General features: G+C 33.9%; 1 protein-coding gene across 5 annotated transcripts in view; it reads right to left on the bottom strand.

The window, feature by feature from the left end:
- The window catches only part of AGO1 (protein argonaute-1), a 118,156-nt gene that overhangs the window by 83,937 nt on the left and 14,356 nt on the right, over positions 1-19,863 (bottom strand). For 2 of the 5 annotated variants that reach the window (XM_072545142.1, XM_072545139.1), the window contains exon 1: positions 14,175-14,448. The exons of 1 other annotated variant lie outside the window; for it this stretch is intronic. The gene's annotated coding sequence lies outside the window, so the exon portion shown is untranslated. Of the gene's footprint in view, positions 1-13,997; positions 14,094-14,174; positions 14,449-19,863 lie in introns of those variants that run through there. 2 more of the 5 variants (XM_072545136.1, XM_072545138.1) reach the window with 2 other exon arrangements.

Genomic DNA, 19,863 nt, shown 5'->3' with positions numbered 1-19,863 from the left:
GTACAGCTCAAAATCTTACTGTAAGCAGATCTTTAGTAACAGAAGAAAATATCTAAACATTGTTTAAAGAAGTACGCGAATACTTAGATAAAAATGAACATGGGTCCATTCCAGAGGATCCTTTCAGAATTTTTAATAGTGATGAATCTGCAACCCGAAAGGAGGGAAAGTCCTAGTACGGAAAGAAGACAAAACTGTGTACCATTCAGTTAACAGTGACGAGAAGTAATGCCTGACCGTCTTGGTTACCGGTAACGCAGCTGGTCAGGTACCACAGCCTATGGTAGTGTTTAGGTACAACAGGATTCCGAAGGAAATTGCTGAGTATTCCCCCGAACTGGGGAATAGGAAAATCGGTTTCTGGGTGGATGTCTGGTGAAACTTTTTTTGAGTTTATAGCGAATATTTTTCATCCCTGGCTAGTGGACAACAACATCAAGTTACCTGTTATACTTTTTATTGACGGACATGCTTCACATCTCACGTTGCATACTAGTAGGTTTTGTGCAGATAATAATAATATGCATAATTCTTACGGCCCTTTTTCCAAACGCAACCCATTTGATACAGCCCATGGACGTTGTCGTTTTTCGCACTCCTAAAGAGGGATGGAAAACTAAAGTACAGCAATGGCAAATTGACAGCCACGGGTCTCCAATTTAAAAAAAAAGTCCATGTTTGTCCTTTACTAAATACGTTTTTACAAGAGAGACTAATTCCTTCCATACTCCAAAACGGATTTAAAAAATGTGGGATAGTGCATTGGAATCCTCAGGAGATTACCATACCAGGTGAGATAAAATCAAAGAGTAAACTCTCTGATGACACTTAAAATCGAGCTTCAAAAAATATTGACGAGCTAGCACTGGGATTGAAATGTTTGGAAAAATATATTCAACCTGAAAAACGTAAACAGTCTAGAAAGATTGAAGAATGGAATGGAGATAAAGAAGATGTGTCACTTTTTTGTTTTTATAAAACAATTACCTATGATTATCAGGAGAGAGGAGAGGGAAGCAACTCAACAAGATAATGACTGTAAGAGTAAAGAAAATAATAATAAACAGAAAAACAGCTTAGAAGAAATCTCCAACAATTCTGCAGGTGAAATATATGACGTGACCACCACACCAGATGTACATATGACACCTTTCAAATAATTACAGACACAAGCGCCGATCCCTTCAACTGATATTGCATGATAGCATTCGAAATACTAATGTGATTCAGTCAACGCTTTACTTTTAAGATCCCTCGAGTTCACGTGACATTGATCCACCTAGTACTTCAGAAATTGAAAAGCCGTCAGTAACGACGCAAATCCCTTCACCAAATGTCTCAAATGTTATAATACCTTCTCTTTTTAAGAGTTCTCTATTGGCCCGAGCCAAAACTACCAAAAGGAAAAAAACAGAAGAGGGAAAAAATACCATCAGTGGCCTCCTCTAGACAGTGGCAGGATTATCATGAGAAAAAGGAAAAAGCTAAAATAGAACATGAAGTGAACAAGCAAAAAAGAGCCAGAGAAAGGCTCGCTAAAAAAGAAGAAGGTGAACTAATAAAAAGAAACAAAATAGTATAACAAAAGAAAAGCACAAAAAGAAAAACAAAAACAACATACGATATTTCCTCTGATTCAGAGTCTGATGAGGAATGAAAAGAATCAGGTGACATAGACGATATTAGCTATATAAGTTTTAATTTAAGAAACGCAGAAGATAATTCTGAAAAAAACCAAAGTACTTATAAAGAAGGCGACTATGTATTAGTTGAGTTTCCAGGAGAAAAAGAGTTCAAAAATTCGTCTGTGTTATTCAGGAAGTTATTTCAAAAACTGAAGCTGAAGTAGTAGCGATGATTTGCTGTAATATGGAAAAAACTTGCTTCAAACTAAATTCAGATGATGTAAGTGTCATTTATTTTAAACAAATAAGAGAAAAGCTTGATTTACCAAATATGACAGCAGCAGGTGATCGATTAAAATATGAATTTAGCAAACCATTAGATGTTAGTGGATAAAAATGTTTCAGTGTCAACTACTAGATTATTATTGTGACAAACACTGGTGACAACAACTTTTTTTAGTGTCAACTACACGGACATTTGCAGCCCCAAAATTTTGTTCATTTTTCTGAATAATTTTGATGTTTTCATTAACCTAATTATAAACACATTAGAAGCATCATATTACAAGTTCAGTTCATCCCAAACCCTTCTTTCAGTGCGTCATAGTTGATCGAATTCTCTCTAACGCATTAAGCTAGAAGTGACAGAAAAAAACGTAAGTCTGTGATTATTATACATAGAACTTACAAAATTATGTAGGTATCGTTCACGGGTATTTGCATATTAAAGCGAATTCTACTTACAGATATATAATTGGTTGGAGTTTAGAATGCGCTAAATAGATATCCAATCAATGATGCGCATAAATATAATTTGACGCAGATGGTCTCAATAGTGACAGTACTATGACAATGTCAACTGATAAAATGATAATTGTCATTCCAGGTTAGTATTTTCAGACATTTTACAGTGAAAATTTAATTTTGTATTTATTGTCATAAAAATATTTTAAATATGCCGAGATATACCGAGAAAGAACAAAGCCTAATATTAAAATTATTAAATTATTTTCAATTAGAAGATATTCATATGTATTAAAACGGTTCTTTTTAGAACCATATTTTATTAAAATATAAGATATAATAGATGCCAGCCACATATCCCCTGTAATCATTGATTTTAATGAATCAGGTTCTGAATCAGATTGTGGATTGTTTGAAATATAATATTCATTTTTGTTATTCATAAAAAAAGAAGGTAAACTTACATTCGGTATCTTGTTTTTTAACTAAACTCCATTAACACTATTTCATCTGCATACCGAAACTGGTAGATTAACTCAAAAATCGACTGCTTCACTATTTAAACTATTTACATAAACTTACATTCGGTATCTTGTTTTTTAACTAAACTCCATTAACACTATTTCATCTGTATACCGAAACTGGTAGATAAACTCAAAAATCAACTGCTTTACTATTTAAACTGTCCATTGTTTTTTTACCTAAACTTCATAACACTCTTTCATTTGCACACCCAATCTAGTAGAATAACTCACTATTTAAACTATTTTCACGATTTTATGATAAATCTTCACAAAATTAAACTAATGGCTGTCACAGAAACTTTCCGAAAATTACTTATCCGAATATGACTGATTTCAATCGATGCTATTTTATCACAGGAATGTTTGCTTTGATGCCTTGCAATTGCCAGTCAATTTTTTTATCTCGCAGTCAACTCTTAAAAGATTCTATAGGAGGAAGCGTTATTTTAAATAAACAAACATTCCAATTCCATAGTGTTTATAATAAATAATAATAAATCCATAAATAAATCTTAGCTAATTAAGCACTTTCTTTGGAATGTATAGAATAGCAATTATGACAAAATGCCGTTCCAATATAATACGGGACCTCTAATATGTAAAGTAAAAAAAAATTTGAATTCTTAAAGTTTTTACTTCACATTTTAAAAAAATAATCTTTTCACATTTAGCCGATTACAATCCTGCAACTGTCAGATTTAACTAAAATGTCATGCAATAATTCTCGACATTCTTAAAATCCTATATGACGTCAAAATTAGTGACGCACTGAAAGAAGGGTTTGGGACAGACTTGTACCTAAGTTTTATTAAAGTTTCTGTTTTTTCAAATAAATGCGTCGTTTATATTCAAAATTTGTATTTTTTATTCTTAAGGTGTCAAATACCGGTACATTTACCTTAGTAATGAAAATATGGAACAAGGAATTTCTAAATTGAATTAAAAAATCCTTTTATAATCCTTTTTTATACAGTATCTATTAATGAGAGGTGCCTGTCCGTTCCGGACGTTCGCGATTATTCTGGCTTTGTGGGTTGCTATACGGAATAACTGTGTTGAGGTCTTTTTATACCATGCTCTCAGGTTAGCAAGCAAGGATATTCTTCTTTGTCCTGGGGCCCTTTTTCCTTCAATTTTACCTTGCAAAATGCATTGAAGTAGCTCGTATCTACCTTGATTTCTCATTATATGTCCCAAGTACTGCAGCTTACGGCTCTTCACGATGTTGACCAAATCCGCAGTTGTGTTCATCCTCCGCAGTACTTCTTCATTGGTGACTTTATCTGTCCATGGTATCTTCAGGATCCTGCTGTATAACCACAGCTCAAAAGCCTGAAGTTTTTTTAGAGTTTCCGCCTTCAATGTCCACGTTTCTACTCCGTACAGAAGCACTGAGTACACGTAACATTTAAGGAGCCTTATATGGTATTGCAAAACACTATTGTATCATCTGCATACTGCAGGTTATTGAGCTTGACTCCATTTATTAAGATGAATTCATCAATATCTTTTAGAGCCTCTTCAAAAATGTGCTCCGAGTACAGATTAAATATCAGTGGTAACATTATGCACCTCTGCCTCAATCCCTTAAGATTTTGACCTGATCTGTATATTCTCCATCAATTCGGAGCACCGCTGATTGATTCCATACAGGTTAGCTATTGAAATGAAATTTATTTATGTCTTTATTCAATTTATAATGTCTTTAATAATTTATTATATTATTCTTATCTTAAATCATTAAAAAGCACAATAATTTATATTAATTTATTTAACGAATTACACATAATTTATATAGGCGAACGTAACATTTAAATCGCGAGCGCGTCTTCAAAATCAACTGTTTTTCTTCAATTACAGTTCCGTTATTATATATGAAGTCCTGTTATTCGAGAACGGCGGCGATCTCCCCAGAAGCTCAGACCGGTTTTATTTCGGCCTACCTGAATCGGATGATTCATCTAGATCCTTCGCCGAAATTTCTACAACAAAACAGAATTAGTCATAATATTTACAGTTATTTTAGGCCATGATATTTATCGTAACACTATTATTTTTAGGTCTCTTCCGTCAATCGCTGCCCTCTTCAGCACTTCCATCATTTGTTCATGCCTGACTCTATCGAAAGCCTTCTTGTATTCAATCAGGCCTGCAAAAACATCACAGCTGACATCTCTACATTTCTGAAACAATACCTGCACGCTAAATAAAGCCTCCCTCGTACCAACGGCGTTCACAAATCCAAACTGATTGGGCGCAATTTGTTCCTCGCATTTCCGGTAAATTCTTTTGTGGATGACTCTTAAAAACAGCTTCAGCAGATGGTTCATTAGGCTTATGGTCCTATAGTCTTCATAAACTTTTGCTCCTGGTTTTTTGGGCAATGGTACGAATAATAGCTTCGGCAGTTCTGCAGGAATTTTATTAAGTCCCGGTGCCTTCCAATCTTTCATTTGTCTGACGGCTGTCGTTATTTCTTCTGGTAGGATTTCCGGACCTGAATTTTCTTCAATGGTGGGTACTTGTATTGTTCTAAGGTCGTGGAAAAGTTTCTTCAAGTATTCTTCCCATACTTTCTTTTTATCTTCTTTGGTTATGACAAGATTGCCTTCATCATCTGTTATATTTCCGCTGTTGCGATTTCGGAACTTTCCAGCTATTTCCTTCACCTTTCGATGTACATTGAAGTTATCATATCGACTCTGATAGTCCTCTATTTCTTGACATTGCTCTGTTTTTGTTTCTCTTTGGCTTCTCTTATCTTTCTTCTGACGATGATATGTATTCTCTTATATTCTTGGAGATTTTCTTTATTTTTTTTCTCTGATCCATAAGTTCAAGTATTTCACCTGTCATCCACGATTTCCGTTTCCCTGTATCTTTCTTCAGGTGTTGTTCTTTTATTTCTCTCACTGTTTCTTGTATGTTGGTCAGACTTTTCTCTATAGTTCCTGCATGTCTGCATTTTAGCACATTTGTATTGAGGTTTTCACTCACCTTCAGTCGAACATTGGGATCTTTCAGTTTTCTAACATCGTACTTCTTCATCGACTTACTTGTAACCTTCTTCATTCTGACTTTGAAATTACCTACAACTGGTACATGATCAGAATTTATGTCTGCCCCCGGGTATGTTTTGACAAATGTACAGCTGTTCCTATACCTCTTATTTACTAGCATGTAATCAATCTGATTTCTTACAATCCTTCCCACAGAATCCTGTGGAAATTTTCAGGTGTACAATTTCCTTATAGAACAACTCAAAATGAACATTTAAAGCTTTGGTAACTGTTTCTATCTTAATTTTTGACCAAGATGGACGTTTTAATAACGCGCTCTGAGGTCAGCTCACAACGAATAAAAACCAATACATACGTATAATCCATGTAGATTTGGAGATGCATATTACTTTATCATTATAAATAAAAGAGTTATAGCAGTTTATAGTTAAAATGTTCGTTAAAAAGTAGTGAGACTATAGTAAAAAAAAAGTATCACTTTATACAGCTGTGAGGTATGGCCACTGAAAGAAAGAACACTGTCAACGCTGAAAGCGACGGAAATGGATTTTTGGAGAAGAGGTGCAGGAAGATCTAGAAGAGAAGGGATTACCAACGAACGCATTAGAGAAATAATGGGAATCAAACGAACAATCACAGATGACCTAACAACAAAACAACTTATCTGGTTCGGACACTTACAAAGAATGGACGAACAACGAATGCCAAAAGAAATACTAAAGTGGCAACCAGAAGGAAAGAGAAAACGAGGTGGACCGAGAAAAAGTTGGAGCGAAGGAATAAATAAAGAACTGAGAGAGAGAGGGCCATAGAAGAAGATCTATGGAACAACCGGTCTAAGTGGCGATTGGAAGTCGGAAAACGGCGGAGAACGTTATAAACCGACAAGTAGTAGTAGTAGTAAAAAGTAGTGAATTAATTTGTTTATAAGAGTTTTAAACAAAATTGAGTTTTAAACGTTGGCAGTTTGGGTAATGAAAGATATAGAACAATTCAAAACGAACATTTTAAGCTGAAGTAAATGTTTCTATGATAATTTTTTGCCGAGATATTTCAAATTGACTTCCTACAGTCGCTTTAACAATGGAAATTCCATAGTGACCAATTAATGGAGAAGTATTAAATTTTAATGATCTCATGAAAATCGTAAAAAATGGCAAAAATCGCGCAACGTTTATTTATTGAATACTTTTATAGAAACTGACTTTAATTGCGGCAAAATGCAAAAATTTCACAAAAACAGCTGCACTCTTTACTTTTAAAACTCTTTTTGATTTTTGTCGATAGGATACTCTGAACAAAAGATATCGAATTTTTACCGAATAATTATTTTTATCGAATAAATAGAAAATTCAAAGAAATCGATAATATAACGAAAAGCATAGAGGAGAAGATAGAATTCCCTTAATAAAACGATAGACGACATTACAGACAATTTTATGAATAACGGAAAAGGTAAGAATAAGACATGGATGACGACAGAGATTTTACAGCTGATGGAAGAAAGAAGGAAAAACAAGAAAAATAACTCTATGTATAAAACATTACAACGAGGTATACAGAGAAAGGTCAGAGAAGCCAAACAGAAAGAACTGGAGAAAAAATGTCAAGAAATCGAAATTCTACAAAGTAAATACGACGACTTCAACTTGCATAAAAAGGTAAGAGAATTTACAGGCAAATGTAAAAACAGAAGAGAAAGTAAACTTGTTAATGACATAGGAGAGGTAATCGTGAATAAAGAGAGTATTGATAATACCTGGAAAAATTACATACGACATTTATTTTTTTATGAGAGAGAGAACCAGTCCCCAATACCTACGGAAAGAGGACCACCTATACTAGTGGCAGAAATAAGAGCAGCCATAATATCACTAAAAGAAGGGAGAGCTCCAGGACCAGACGGAGTAAAGTCTGAATTTCTTAAACTTCTTGATGATGAATCTTTAAGAATACTATGTAAAATCTTCAATAATATCTATGACACATTGCAATGCTTTGTGCCCTCCAAATAAAATTTGGCAGGACCCTGGTCTACCTGGCCTTTCGGCTATATGACCGTTAGCGCCTCCAGGCCCTCCACTGCCCCTACGAGTCCGACACCAAAATGAAGGTGCCACGCCACGTACGCAAGGCACATTTCGTGGGGCTTCACCTTCCCGGTAGTACCTGTGTTGCGATTACCTCATCTACCCGTTATCGCCTCCCACAGGCGGATAGGTGACGCAGGCAGAGGAATTTCCACCTCGCACGTAGACAGTTCTTCCACTCTACCACTCTTAAATCTCCTGGCGGGTACGTGCCGGGACACCAACACCACGATTGACACAAGGCCAAAAGAGGTGTGTACGGGCCCAGCTCGTTCAACCTCGCCTGGTTCTCTTGGAATGAGAGTAGAGTGGTCCCCGAGAGTCTTGTCTCGGATACTAGGAGTGTAGACCGGTGACCCCGACGCCTAAACGTCCGTGTGCGTTTCTACAAACCCGACACCTCAAGCGACGGCTCTCCACCTCTCGATTCCTACCCATAAGTCGCCTCTTACGACAGGCAGGGCCTATTCGGCCGTATTCTTATCTCCGCGAGCCGAACGGAGAATATCTATGACACAGGCAATATTTCAAAAGATTGGCTATTGGCTAGTTTCAGAATTTATTACGTTACCAAAGAAACAGGAAGCGAAAAAGTGCGGAGAATATAGGCTGATAAGTCTAATTATATCTTAAAATTATACATCGCAGAATATACAAGCTATGCGAAGAGAGAATACAAGACACACAGTTTGGATTCATGAAAGACGTAGGTACGAGAGATGCACTGTTTAGTCTACAGATATTATTTCAAAGATGCAGAGATATAACTTGTGATATCTATCTAAAACTGCTTTGTGTACTACCAAAAAGCATTTGACACAGTTCAACACCGAAAAATGATGGATGTTCTAACAAAAGCCCAAATAGATGAGAAAGACCGGCGTATAATACAAAATTTATACTGGAACCAATCAGCCACAACAAGAACAAATCTTGGAGATGAAGTGGCGCACGATGGAAGCGATCCAGATTCTGCGAGGCGTCAGACAAGGATGTATACTTTCACATATATTGAACCTATATTCAGAGGAAATATTTAGTGAAGCCTTGTAAAATTGCGAAAATGGAATCCTTTTAAATGGAGACCGCCTAAACAACATCCGCTATGCAGATGACACCGTTATTTTTGCAGACAGTTTAAACAGTTGACAGTTGACAGCAACTAATAAACAAAGTAAATGAAGTAAGTGACAAATTTGGACTACAAGTAAACATATCAAAAAGTAAATTTATGGTCATCAGCAAAAATAAGATACTTGAAAAGAAAAACTTAGATATGAGAGACATCAGGATCATTAGCGCTATCTATTATAATCAGATCGCTGTGGTAAAATGAAACAACGTCTTTTCAAATGAAATACAGATTGAGAGGGGCGTCAGGCAGGGTTGTGTCCTGTCTCCTACTTTGTTTAATTTGTATTCAGAGGAAATAATCCAAGAAGCACTAGAAGAACTAACTATGGGAATAAAAGTAAATGGCCGACCAATCAATAATGTACGGTTTGCCGACGACACTATTTTATTAGCGGAATGTCTTGAGGATTTACAACAAATGGTTGACAGAGTGGTAGAAGTCAGTGAAGAAAACGGACTGTCCCTAAACACAAAAAAAAAGACACAAGGTTTTAAATCCAATTAAAGTCAGAAAATTGCAATATCTGAGACATGTCATGAGAGGTGAGCGTTATAACTTGTTGCAATTAATAATGCAAGGAAGAATACAGGGTAGAAGGAGCCACGAAAGAAGACGCATCTCCTGGTTAAATAATTTGAGAGCTTGGTTTAACTGCACTTCTGCTGACCTCTTTAGAGCAGCGGCGTCGAAAGTGCGAATTGCCATGATGGTTGCCAACCTTCTTAGAGGAGATGGCACGTGAAGAAGAAGAAGAAGCAAAAATAAAATTAGAGACGTCCAACTGCTTTTCAAGAATACACCAGTGGACCGAGTAAAACAGTTTACCTCTCTTGGAACAATAGTAAACGATCAATGGAATCACTCACAAGAAGTAAAATGTAGAATAGAGAAGGCTAGGAGTGCATTCAACAACATGGCCAAACTTTTTAAAAGCCACAACCTTAATCTGGAGATAAAAGTACGGCTCCTACGATGTTATATCTTCTCGATATTATACTACGGAGTTGAATCTTGGACACTTACTGAAGCGATGGAGAAAAAACTTTTAGCCTTCGGGATGTGGCTATACAGAAGAATCCTAAGGATATAATGGTCGAACAAGATAAACAACGAGACAAGAATGGGGAAAGAAAGTTATGTATACGATTAAAAGGAGAAAGTTATTATAATATCTCGGATACAGAATGAGAAACGGCACTAAATACAGATTACTGAAAATAATCCTTCAAGGAGAATATTATGGTTAAAAACCTGAAGAAATGGTTCTCCACAACCAGTAGCGCACCTAGAATTTGTCTCTGGGGGGGATTTTGGTTGGTCACCGAATTTTTTTTTATGATGTTACCTCCATTTTGAATCCTTAAAATTTGTGAGTAACAGTCTCGGAATAGGGACCTGGGGGGGGGTTAACCCCCAAAAACCCCCTGGGTGCGCCACTGTCCACAATAACTAATATGTTTAAAGCATCATTTAATAAAAAATACTAAATCATCTCCGGCATTTGGTAATGCGTTTTTTAGATGTCTCTATTCCAGTTACGTCGTCAAAAATTGAAAAAAAAAATTGCTTCATTGGAAGCCGAAAAAATACGTTTTTTTACGTATAAGTACCGGTTTTGATATTTGAAATTTATTTTGCTTTAACCTAATTTTTTTGGTAATTTTCACGCGCAATACCGATGGTTTTTATTATTATTAATAGATGTTATAAATATCTTGAAGATATGAAAATTTTTATCCAGAAAGAGCTCCGAACAAAAAAGGTAATGGCTTAAAGATTATCATCCTATTGTTTATAACTTCGTCGCAAATGCCTGTCAACTTTGACCGGTTGTGTCTCAGGAACCACTGCTCGTAATTCAATTTTTTTTCTTTTATAAGAAACGTCTTGTCGAGTCTTTTCCAACGCCGTTTTTGGATTTAATTTAAGCCAATAGTTACCGAGATATTCTATTTGTTTATAAACAGAGAAGCGACAGTCCTTTGAAGTTACGTGGCCAAGCCGCCAATGACAGCTAACAACCAGAAAATTAATAGACAGTGGGCATATCACACAATATAAATTCTTAAGAGCGTAGGCGCAAAATTTCGGGCCAATGTTTTTTTAAATGCATTCATTTTTTCCGAATCCTGAAAAAACTAATAAGTATTTTTGAAAAATTTAAACGCAGAGTGAAAGACTACATTATTACTGAGGGCCAAAAGTCCCTGAAAACTTCTATAATGTTTATTTTAATAAGTTACAGGGGTGAAAAAAAAAAGAGAAAATTTAGTGTGATTTTTAATTTTAAATATCTCATTCAAAAAAACTTTTTGTTTATTCTAAGGGACTTTTGGCCCTCGGTAATAATGTAATCTTTCATTCTGTATTTAAATTTTTCAAAAATGTTTGTTAGTTTTCTCAGGATTCGAAAAAAATGATTGCATTTAAAAAGAATTTAAAACTCCTAAATATTTTATGTACTTCGATCCATATATTTGATCTTTTTTATTTATATTTAACGAATTAAAAATTGGCAGACAACTTTTGTATATAGCAAAAAGTAGATGAGTACCTATTTAGTTTTTTCATAATTTAATGTAAGTTTGTTTATTTGCAACGATGTTTTTGCAATTTTGAAGTCTTGTTCTGTTGGAATTTTAAGATTTTCCCAATTATCGGTCTAATTATGTTTCCAACAATTTTTAGTTTGAGCATTTTAGTAATTTCTTTGTTTCGTTTAAGAGCGTAGACGCAAAATTTCGGGCCAATGCTTTTTAACATTTTTTTGGAATCCTGAGAAAACTAACAAATATTTTTATAAAATTTAAACACAGAATGAAAGATTACATTATTACCGAGGGCCGAAAGTCCCTTAGAATAAACAAAAAGTTTTTTTGAATGAGATATTTGAAATTAAAAATCACACTAAATTTTCTCTTTTTTTTTTAACCCCTGTAACTTATTAAAATAAACATTATAGAAGTTTTCGGGGACTTTTGGCCCTCAGTAATAATGTGGACTTTCATTCTGCGTTTAAATTTTTCAAAAATACTTATTAGTTTTTTAAGGATTCGAAAAAAATGAATACATTTAAAAAACATTTGCCCGAAATTTTGCGCCTAGGCTCTTAAATCAAATATTCTCGTGTATAAAACCCTCTATATATTTTTATTTCTTAAAAATACTATATTCGTATTGTTGTCTTCGAGCGCGCTGACACTTGGCCACCATCTGTTGATTTTTTGACCTGAGCCTTCGGAGACTTGCGTCTTTCAATAAAAGAAATAGCACTGACACCAAAGTTAATGTTTTCATTTTGAACTATCCCTTGGCAGACCAAAGTTTATTTTTTATAGCTCGGACAGACACGTCGGCGTCGGCTTACTGTTCGAAAGTCAAACCAATACTATTATGTAATAACTAATAATAATTACAAAGCAATAGTAATTACCTGTTATTATTCTTAGGAAATCTAAATAAACTTATTCCTTTTCCTGTCACAGATGAACATCTGCGAATCGCACAAATATATCCAGACATTTTAAATATAAATTAAACTTTTAACTATAAACTATAACTATAAACTATAACTATAACCTTTTAACTATAAATAATTTATATAAATGGTCAAATGCACTTAATGTGTCGAGTATTTACCATAGACGCCTACGGACTATCGAAAACAACCAGAATTAAAGAATAAGCACGTGTTTTTGACAGTTAAACAACCAGAATCGGGCATGCGTATACAAAAATGGTACACGCTTTTGGACCGCCGTGTCGCTTCTATGTGTTGTTCTGTTATTCTATGGTTTATAAGCCAAAAAATTGTTTATATTTTAAAACATTCCTACTTATATAAAATACTCCGATTTCTATTTCATATAGTATTAGATAGGTTAAGTTCGTTTTTATAAGTAAAAAATTTGGCAAACTTGTAAAATAGTCTAGTTTTTGTTGTGCAAAATTTTAAAAAAATTCAATTTTAAAAAAAAATTAGATTGCAAAATTATGCGAAATGTGTTAAATCGATTTTATTCAAATTTGGTAGACTGTTGTACTATGTTATAAAGATTTTCTGGACGAATTCTGAAATTCCTAAGTCTATCTAAGTAATTAAATCTTGTATGTTATAAAAAATTTAATTGTCACTATTTTATTTTATTACGACTTTGCTCGAAAATGAATTGTTTTAAAGTTATAAGCAAGGAAAGTAGAAAAAAATCGATGTTTTTAGTAATTTTTAAGTATTAGCAAAGAATATAGACGCTGTATTAGGATAAGTCGATTATTATTACTGAAGTTACCACCTAACTATTTCTGCAAAAATCCGAATGCCACCTCTCACATCCAAATTTAGTCGATTTTTTACAGATCCTCCCTGGTCTAGGAATATAATGAAGATATTTAAATCCTAAATATTCAAATAATTATTATTTTTAAGTCATTTTTTTATTATTAATGACCAGTTTTTCAAGTGTTTTAATTATTATATCAATCTTCTATAAACAAAACAACAATAAGTACACTTTTTTAATATCTACTACTACAATGACGATCGAATCAGTATTACATCAGTTTCATTCACTTCATAAACAGCAATAACACGATTCTAAATAACGCAGAGTAAAGTCAGTAGGGCAATATCAATATTAATTACCTTTATTAAAAGTAAAAAAAGTGTTAGGTATTTGGAGTTCAAACATTTTAATACACATTCTTAAAGAAAAACCGACTTAATGATAACTGCGGCAAGTTGTCTTATCAGAAAAGGAAACCCTATGACAGATAAATAGAAACAGTCGTAACCGCATGTTATTTCCACGAAAAACTCCCATATATATTTACCCATGCTTACAAATTAAATTCTTACTTACGTAAGTATTTTTAAAACAGTCTTCAGTAACTTTTTACGGAAAGAGAAAGTTTCGAAACATAAAACAACAAATCACCGCTACATTTTTTGTGAATAAGCAAAAACAATTTATGAATTATATATCTATTTGTTTTGACGCTGTGTTTTGTCGATTAAATATTAAACAAAAATCACTTACGATTTTGGTGGTAATCACAAAGTTTGGGTGCTTGTCCTAGGTTAACAATTCTTATAATAATTCAAGGTTAACTACCGGGAAAACAGCATTGTACACTAAAACACTAACTACGTATTTGAACCACGCGTACTAATACGAATTTGACACATAAAAACAATAATTGCACTAAACTGAGACAAGACAAAACTTTCACAAAAACCTCTACACATGTCAGTCCAACAATGTTTTCAAAACACGAAATTTTGACGAATGTCGCACTTGTCTTATTTGGATAACAATCGGGTGTCTGGATTCGCGAGATAAATCCTGCGCCTGCGTGGTATTTTATTTTAGTAGAGCCGATTATTGACTAAATGACGTAGGAACCACTTTAATGTAGGAATAATTATTTAATATTTAGCTTAGTTTTTAGTGTTATTGGCGGACACCTGTAGCACTATGGAAAATAGTTTAACATTGCCATAATATATATTTATTAATTAAACGAATTTCTTCACGTATAATTGTCAATGTCAACATCAAGGGAAATTGTGTCAAGAAATCGTGTTATTTATTAATTTATACCTATTTTACAAAAATTCGCATTAGTTTGTAATTCAAAGTTTGAGCAAAATAATAGTAATGTCAGATAGGTAATATTGTATTAACTAATTATATTATTAAACTATATTTCTTAATGTCTGACAGCCCGTCAGTCTCATCATACTTAATACTCAAAACTAGTATTATCTTTTACTCTAAAATCCTAATTTCAAAAAAAGGAAGATGTTTGTATTTTCTGACATAACTACCTCCTAAGTTTGAGCCAAGTATACAATAGAGTAGGAAAGTTTAAATACTCTTTAAAACACGCGTTAAAGAATAAATATTGCGACAGTGACGTAGGTTAAGGTATAGTCGGTTCGCTATTCCCAGTCCGAACTGTCTTGTGAATTTAGTAATTATTTTTTTGCGAAGTTAGTTACTTTTTGACAGACTAAAAGTGGCTGGAAATTACTATACAACCAAGCACACGTACTCATAGGCAATATTAATAATTTTAGTAAACAAACTAAATAGTAAATAAAATAAAAAGAACTCTACGAATTATCAACAATCAATATTTATTTATCTGCACCATATAATAAATAGTTATGTTAAATTATAACAACTGAAATATATTTTTTAAATATATACTACCCAAAATTTTATGGATTTAGTATACACTTCCACTATTTATAATAATTCTTCTTTTTTCAATGAAAGCGTCTATAATAAAAGTTTATTTAAGGTGTTAATACTGTGAGCTAGGAACTTTTGTGTTGTAGGTTTTCAGCTATGAATCTGTCAAAATATGCCCGAGTTGAGCGGATGGACCTTAGTAAGACAATTTATTAATGTTTATTAAGTATAAAGATAGAAAATTAATAATACAGTTTCATCATCCTTTCTAAAAATGACATAAGCCGAGAAAAAGTCTAGGGAAATCAAAATTAATGATATAGCAGCAAAACAAATACTCTTAACAGTTTAGCTATTTAGTCAGTAACAAATATTTTGAATTGCAATTATTTTAAATAATCTGAAGCTACCTTTATGGTATTATTACCGTCTAGAATACTAAAAAATGGCACATTTACATTTTTTTTTGTATCTTATCTATTATATATAGCAATCAAACTTTTTTGAAGATTACAAATTTTTTCTTTTTTCATTGTTCCCGTATTTTAAAGATGGCGCCAAAGTTTTTTCTCTTTCGTGGCGAACAGTAAAGGTCGATTCAAATACATCAGTCCCGTCACAGTTCCGGGGGCCGAACTGGTACCGTCTCGTCACAGAACTATTCGTTCGTCTATTCGCACATACCCGGAATGCATCAGTCTTCGGCGAACAATCTGTTGAAAAGATGGAAAGTTTCTCGAATGAAGAATTAGCAATAATTGCTATATGTTTGAAATATAATTGCTATAAATTTCAAAAAAATTGAAAAAATAAGACACACACTGGAGAAGAGCTATTTCATCGAGGCAGCGTCTTGCAGTTGTATGCAAAAGTGCAGTGCAAAAATGTAGTTTGTTTAAAGACAGATAACAAAAAAAGTTTGATAATAGAGTAAAAGTTTTACATAAAAAACTACCACAGTTCTTTGTTTTTTTAGGTATTTGGCAACTCGGGACTCTTTCTTGACGATCTCTTTCAGCTTCCGCTTAGGACATAGTACAGTACAAGATATTGTACATAAAACATGTAAAGTTATATGCAACAGGTTAATAGCTGAAACACTACCAGAACCTACTGAAGAGGTGTGAATATTGCTGAAGATTTCTACATAAACTGGAACTTCCCCAACTGTGTGGGAGCCTTGGATATCAAGCACATTACTATTCAGACACATCCAAACACAGGATCGCTTTATTATAATTACAAGAAATCATTTTCAATTGTTTTGTTGGCTCTTGTAGACGCCAATTATAATTTTTTTGTTGTTGACGTCGGAGAATATGGCAAGAACAGCGATGAATGGCGGAATTTTCGCAACTACTTCATTGGGCAAAAGACTTCGACAAGTAACATTACAACTAGCACAAAATACAACTACACCATGTTTACATTTTATTTATTTTTTTTTTTTAAGAATTGTCCATTTTTCTAATAAACTATCACGTAAGGGCACTTCTTTTTTAAAACCCTTCTCGAATTTTATGTTTCAGGTTTGCAGTTCCAAAAATTAACAACTGTCCACCACGGAGGAGTAATTTTTTGACGAAACATTTTTGGCGTTATCATAAAACGTAAATAATATTTTTTTGGCTTTAGGGTAAATACCCACACAGCCAGACACAAATTTTTAAAAACAGATACAAGGATTACACAGGGATTACACTCTTCTCGTCCAGGGGCCGATTAGGGCATTTTTATAAACGATAAAAGGTAGTTTGTTCTCCAGGTGTAGGTGACAGATCGGCGTTCCTTTTTAATAAAGCTTGAGTAAAAGCTGTGTCGTCTGGAGCTGCTTTGGTTCGAGGAAATGAAGTTTCACAACGTGCCAGATCAAATGGATGCCTCGGCAAAAACATTTTGACTTTGAATGGAGGCCGACCACCAGCATTCCGGTTCATGCCGCCCCGGCCACGCATCCCACCTCTTGCCATCTTTAAGTTCTGTATTTTATTATATTTATTGGATTAAAAAGAAAATGAAAGCCGGAATGACAACAAAAAGGTAGGCCTCGGACAGATAGGTATACGTACATTAAGGAAAGACATCAGGTATTAACAAAGGTGGTTATATTTGTATATTCGTTGTTCTGACGAAAGACAGCAAACAATCGTAAATTTCTTTTTTGTCTAAAGCAAGAAGATGCAGTATATTATATGGGCTTTCATAGTTTAATTTTAAAAGTTTTCTGAAAAGCTCATTAGATTGAGCTCTATATTTTAAACAATCAAAAAAGATGTGGTCCAGGTCACCGATTTTATTACAGGCTTCACAAAGATCACTCTCAAGTATTTTTATTTTATATAAATGTGCTGGATAACATGCGTGACCAAACTTCATTCTGCTGATAGTAGTTATACTTTTTCGACTGTAATCATACTCATTGTACCAAGGTTTTCTCCTTAATTTGGTTTCAAGTATGGTGTAACGTGTTGGGTTTGTAAAGCTGTACTCTTGCCATAAATAGGACCATTTCTTCATCATTCTCTGTTTTGCTATGATTATTTGTTCGTCTGTAGTTAATTCGTAATTTATTTGTTCTCCCATTACAATGCTTTCTTTGGCAATTTGATCTGCAATTCCATTGTTTGTTATTCCTGCGTGTGCTTTGACCCAGAAGAATTTTATATATTTATTTTGATCTTGTAAATGTTTGAGTATTGCTTGGATGCTAAAAATAATGTCATTAAGTTGTGTTTGAGTTTGATTTTAAAATTTTAATCTCTATGTGTTCAATATGAAGTTTCCAGGTTAATTTTCTGTCTAATGTGATTCCTAAGTATTTGACATTGGTATCCACCGGAAATTCTATACCATCTATTGTAATTTTTTGCATCGGTTTCATGTTATGCCTGGTGAAGATTATAACTTTGGATTTTTCTGCGGAGATTTGAAACCCTAAATCACTTATGGATCTTAAAACGAGTTTCGTGCTTGAATTCAAACGATTAATGCATTCGTCGAGATGTTTACTACGTGTATAAACAACAAAATCATCGCCATATTGTATAATGGTTGCTTTAGATATGGAGGTGTGTAAATTAGTAGTATATGTATATATATATATATATATATATATATATATATATATATATATATATATATATATATGAAGTAACAAGAAGTCCAGAGACCTCTCTCTGATAGTAAATTATTTACTTATTAATTTACTATCAGAGAGAGGTCTCTGGACTTCTTGTTACTTCGTATAGATGTCGCTGCTAGCGTACCTGGCTTGTTATTTTGGTTATAATAACCAAATACTAGACTGCATTTCATTTCAGTTGAACTTCCACAAGTGCTCCTGATGATGAGTTGAATAACTCGAAACACGTGTAGAGCAATGGTGGAGTTCCGATTGAAATGAAATGCAATCTTTTACTTTCATTTAAACGTCTTTCTCTACGTAAAGAGCGAAAAAGATAGTAATTTTCAAAGGTGAATCGCAGATGCATGTTGAAGTAAAAATGTACTTCTAGCGTCGTTAAAAGTCTCTAGTAAGAGGCTTTGAATTTGCGGTTCACCTAATTTACTATCAGAGAGAGGTCTCTGGACTTCTTGTTACTTCGTATAGATGTCGCTGCTAGCGTACCTGGCTTGTTATTTTGGTTATAATAACCAAATACTAGACTGCATTTCATTTCAGTTGAACTTCCACAAGTGCTCCTGATGATGAGTTGAATAACTCGAAACACGTGTAGAGCAATGGTGGAGTTCCGATTGAAATGAAATGCAATCTTTTACTTTCATTTAAACGTCTTTCTCTACGTAAAGAGCGAAAAAGATAGTAATTTTCAAAGGTGAATCGCAGATGCATGTTGAAGTAAAAATGTACTTCTAGCGTCGTTAAAAGTCTCTAGTAAGAGGCTTTGAATTTGCGGTTCACCTAATTTACTATCAGAGAGAGGTCTCTGGACTTCTTGTTACTTCGTATAGATGTCGCTGCTAGCGTACCTGGCTTGTTATTTTGGTTATAATAACCAAATACTAGACTGCATTTCATTTCAGTTGAACTTCCACAAGTGCTCCTGATGATGAGTTGAATAACTCGAAACACGTGTAGAGCAATGGTGGAGTTCCGATTGAAATGAAATGCAATCTTTTACTTTCATTTAAACGTCTTTCTCTACGTAAAGAGCGAAAAAGATAGTAATTTTCAAAGGTGAATCGCAGATGCATGTTGAAGTAAAAATGTACTTCTAGCGTCGTTAAAAGTCTCTAGTAAGAGGCTTTGAATTTGCGGTTCACCTAATTTACTATCAGAGAGAGGTCTCTGGACTTCTTGTTACTTCGTATAGATGTCGCTGCTAGCGTACCTGGCTTGTTATTTTGGTTATAATAACCAAATACTAGACTGCATTTCATTTCAAATGAACTTCCACAAGTGCTCCTGATGATGAGTTGAATAACTCGAAACACGTGTAGAGCAATGGTGGAGTTCCGATTGAAATGAAATGCAATCTTTTACTTTCATATATATATATATATATAT

Source organism: Diabrotica undecimpunctata, chromosome 9 (assembly GCF_040954645.1).
Source record: "Diabrotica undecimpunctata isolate CICGRU chromosome 9, icDiaUnde3, whole genome shotgun sequence".
NCBI lineage: Eukaryota > Metazoa > Arthropoda > Insecta > Coleoptera > Chrysomelidae > Diabrotica > Diabrotica undecimpunctata.
The sequence above is the reverse complement of the archived record's forward strand: the minus strand, read 5'-3'. Positions and strand labels throughout refer to the sequence as shown.